The sequence below is a fragment of the Salvelinus sp. IW2-2015 genome, unplaced genomic scaffold (genome assembly GCF_002910315.2).
Source record: "Salvelinus sp. IW2-2015 unplaced genomic scaffold, ASM291031v2 Un_scaffold4441, whole genome shotgun sequence".
Classification (NCBI taxonomy): domain Eukaryota; kingdom Metazoa; phylum Chordata; class Actinopteri; order Salmoniformes; family Salmonidae; genus Salvelinus; species Salvelinus sp. IW2-2015.
Window position 1 is genome coordinate 14,305 of NW_019945711.1, and position 4,890 is coordinate 19,194.

Below are 4,890 nucleotides of genomic sequence, written 5' to 3' on the forward strand. Positions count from 1 at the left end.
GTTACTGTTGGAGGACTGGAGCTGGGAAACACTGCCCTATATAGTACACGCCCTATTGGACCCTGGTACAAAGTAGTTGCACTATAAAGGGAATAGGGCCATGTGGAACGTAAGACACAGTCATAACCCAGTAATGACATACATTCTTGGAAAAAAGTGCTCTCTAGAACCAAAAAGGTTTTTCAGCTGTTCTCATAGAGAGAACCCTTTTGAATAACTCTTTTTGGTTCTAGGTAGAACTCTTTTGGTTCCGGGTAGAACTCTTTGTTTCCAGGTAGAACCCTTTTTGGTTCCAGGTGGAAGTCTTTTGGGTTCAAAAGGGTTCTACCTGTAACCAAAAAAGGGTTCTCCTATGGCGACAGCCACAGAACCCTTTTGGAACGCTTTTTTTTCTAAGAGTGAGTAAGAAACCAGATAATAACACATTCATAATGAAATGTAACTTGATGTGTAGTTTTGTTTTAGGGGAACAATTATGACTGATCCATCCACCACCTTATCGTGTGTGTTGGTGTGTGTGTGTGTGTGTGTGTGTGTGTGGTGTGTGTGTGTGGGTGTGTGTGTGTGTGTGTGTGTGTGTGTGGTGTGTGTGTGTGTGTACCAGCTCAGAAGACAGTGCTGATTGTGTACGCCCATCAGAGTGGGGGGTCCTTTAACTCGGCAGCGAAGGATGTTGCCGTGGAAGCCCTCAGACAGCAGGGCTACAAGGTTGTTGTGTCGACCTCTACGCCATGAACTTCAGAGCCTCCGCCACAATGGAGGATATCACAGGTACACACACACACACACACACACGCCAACACACACACACACACACACAGGTGCCAACAAACTACACACACGCTTGACGTTGCTTGCTGTTCTGTCCCTTTGTCAGGTGAGGTGAAGAACCCAGAGCACTTCAAGTACGGAGAGGAGACCATGCAAGCCTGGAAGGAGGGTCGACTCAGTGATGACATCATAGCTGAGCAGCGGAAAGTGGAGGCGGCGGAGCTCGTCATCTTCCAGGTCAGAGGTCACACATCCTCTCTCTCTCTCTCTCCTTCCCCTCACCTCTCTTTCTGTCTCTCTCCCCTTCCCCCACCTCTCTTTCTGTCTCACTCCCCTTCCCCCCACCTCTCTTTCTGTCTCACTCCCCTTCCCCCCACCTCTCTTTCTGTCTCACTCCCCTCCCCCCCTCTCTTTCTGTCTCACTCCCTTCCCCCCCTCTCTTCTTTTGTCTCACTCCCCTTCCCCCCTCTCTTTCTGTCTCATCCCCTTCCCCCCCTCTTTCTGTCTCACTCCCTTCCCCCCTCTCTCTTTCTGTCTCACTCCCTTCCCCCCCTCTCTTTCTGTCACTCCCCTTCCCCCCCCTCTCTTTCTGTCTCACTCCCTTCCCCCCCTCTCTTTCTGTCTCACTCCCCTTCCCCCCTCTCTCTCTTCTGTCTCATCCCCTTCCCCCCTCTCTCTTTCTGTCTCACTCCCCTTCCCCCACCTCTCTTTTCTGTCTCACTTCCCCTCCCCCCTCTCTCTCTTTCTGTCTCACTCCCCTTCCCCCTCTCTCTCTTTCTGTCTCACTCCCCTTCCCCCCTCTCTTCTCTTTCTGTCTCATCCCCTTCCCCCCCTCTCTCTTTCTGTCTCACTCCCCTTCCCCCTCTCTCTCTTTCTGTCTTCACTCCCCTTCCACCCTCTCTCTTCTTTTCTGTCTCACTCCCCTTCCCCCTCTCTCTTCTTGTCTCACTCCCTTCCCCCCTTCTCTCTTTCTGTCTCACTCCCTTCCCCCCCTCCTCTTTCTGTCTCACTCCCCTTCCCCCCCTCTCTCTCTTTCTGTCTCACTCCCCTTCCCCCCTCTCTCTTTCTGTCTCACTCCCCTTCCCCCCTCTCTCTTTCTGTCTCACTCCCTTCCCCCCTCTCTCTTTCTGTCTCACTCCCCTTCCCCCCTCTCTCCTTTCTGTCTCACTCCCCTTCCCCCTCTCTCTCTTTCTGTCTATCCCCCCCACCTCTTTTTCTGTCTCACTCCCCTTCCCACCTCTCTTTCTGTCTTCACTCCCTTCCCCCCCTCTCTTTCTGTCTCTCCTCCCTCCCCTCTCTCTCTTCTGTCTCACTCCCCTTCCCCACTCTCTTCTCTGTCTCTCTCCCCCCCCCCTTCCCCCCACCTCTCTTTCTGTCTCTCTCCCCTTCCCCCCACCTCTCTTTCTGTCTCTCTCCCCTTCCCCCACCTCTCTTTCTGTCTCTCTCCCCTTCCCCACCTCTCTTTCGGTCTCTCTCCCTTCCCCCCACCTCTCTTTCTGTCTCTCTCCCCTTCCCCCCCTCTCTCTTTCTGTCTCACTCCCCTTCCCCTCTCTCTCTCTTTCTGTCTCACTCCCCTTCCCCTCTCTCTTCTCTTTCGTCTCACTCCCCTTCCCCCCTCTCTCTTTCTGTCTCACTCCCCTTCCCCCCTCTCTCTTTCTGTCTCCTCCCCCTTCCCCCTCTCTCTCTTCTGTCTCACTCCCCTTCCCCACTCTCTCTCTTCTGTCTCTCTCCCCTTCCCCCCACCTCTCTTTCTGTCTCTCTCCCCTTCCCCCCACCTTCTTTCTGTCTCCTCCCCTTCCCCACCTCTCTTTCTGTCTCTCTCCCCTTCCCCCCACCTCTCTTTCTGTCTCTCTCCCCTTCCCCCACCTCTTCTTTCTGTCTCTCTCCCCTTCCCCACATTGTTGTCGTAGCCCCGGACAAACTTCCCTGATTCAACATGTCAACGAATCATCAAACCCTCAGGGAGTTGAATCAGGGTGATTTGGGCCTCAGTCTGTATTAGTGGGCTATTACCCAGGATAACAGGAAACGTCATGAACACGTTCTAGGTTTGTTTTGCTGCAATGACAATTTCCCCTTTCGTCTCAATGAGCAGTAGCCGGCTTGTACATTCCTAATGTTCTGTACCTGTGTACAGCAGTCAGTCGTCACATCCTCTCYGAGAGAATCGTGAAGGGAAAACATGTCTGGTAAGRCTGCCGTTTGGGAGGGAACAAAAACAATATCCTATTTCACACACAGCTGTCACGACTACCGCCGAAGTCGGTCCCTCTACTTGTTCGGGCGGCGTTCGGCGGTCGAAGTCGTCGACCTTCTAGCCGTCGCTGATCCTCTTTTCATTTTCCATTGGTTTTGTCTTGTCTTGTATCATTTACACCTGTTTCCAAATCCCATTCATTACATGTTTTGTATTTAACCCTCTGTTCCCTCTCATTGTCCTTGTCGGTGATTGTTTGTTTGTWAGCTGTGTGCAAGATATGTTCTGGTGTGCGACGGTTCTGTACCTATTTGTATTATTTTGTATATTTTCGGCGTTTTGAGCACTTATTAAACTGCTTCGTTTTATAGCAAGTTGGATCTCCTGTGTCTGACTTCCCTGCCACCAGCARGCACCCATACAACAACACTGCCTGTAGGCTGGCCAGGAGGCTCCACAACATCCTCCTGCTACAGAGCCTTGGAGCCCCTGGCCATCTGTAAGATAAAAACAACAAGAAAATAAGGAGGGATGTTTGTGAAATGATTTAACTTTTACTTTTGATACTTAAGTATTATTTGTTTTTTTAGCAAGTACATTTACTTTTATACTTAAAGTATTATATTTATTTTTTAGCAATTATTTTTTACTTTTGATATTAAGTATATTTAAAACAAATACTTTTCAGACTTTTTCAAGTACTATTTACTGGGTGACACTTTTACTTTGGCACAACTCGCTAGGACCTAGGATCAAGAGAGACACTCAAGTGTTTAGTACTATAATCTCTTGACACAATGATGAAAATAATCATGGCCTCTAAACCTTCAAGCTGCATACTGGACCCTATTCCAACTAAACTACTTAAAGAGCTGCTTCCTGTGCTCGGCCCTCCTATGTTGAACATAATAAACACTCTCTATCCACCGGATGTGTACCAAACTCACTAAAAGTGGCAGTAATAAAGTCTCTCTTGAAAAAGCCAAATCTTGACCCAGAAAATATTAAAAACTATCGGCCTATATCGAATCTTCCATTCCTCTCAAAAATGTTAGAAAAAGCTGTTGCGCAGCAACTCACTGCCTTCCTGAAGACAAACAATGTATACGAAATGCTTCAGTCTGGTTTTAGACCCCATCATAGCACTGAGACTGCACTTGTGAAGGTGGTAAATGACCTTTTAATGGCGTCAGAACGAGGCTCTGCATCTGTCCTAGTGCTCCTAGACCTTAGTGCTGCCTTTGATACCATCGATCACCACATCTTTTGGAGAGATTGGAAACCCAATTGGTCTACACGGACAAGTTCTGGCCTGGTTTAGATCTTATCTGTCGAAAGATATCAGTTTGTCCTGTGAATGGTTTGTCCTCTGACAAATCAACTGTAAATTCCGGTGTTCTCAAGGTTCTGTTTTAGGACCAATATTGTTTTCACTATTATATTTACCTCTTGGGGATGTCATTCGAAAGCATAATGTTAACTTTCACTGCTATGCGGACGACACACAGCTGTACATTTCAATGAAACATGGTGAAGCCCCAAAATTGCCCCGCTAGAAACTGTGTTTCAGACACTAGGAAGTGGATGGCTGAAAACTGTCTACTTTTAAACTCGGACAAAACAGAGATGCTTGTTCTAGGTCCCAAGAAACAAAGAGATCTTCTGTGAATCTGACAATTAATCTTGATGGTTGTAAAGTTGTCTCAAATAAAACTGTGGAAGGACCTCGGCGTTACTCTGGAACCTGACTCTCTTTTGACGAACATATCAAGACTGTTTCAAGGACAGCTTTTTTCCATTTACGTAACATTGAAAAATCAGAAACTTTCTGTCCAAAAATATATGCAGAAAAATTAATCCATGCTTTGTTACTTCTAGGTTAGACTACTGCAATGCTCTACTTTCCGGCTACCGGATAATGC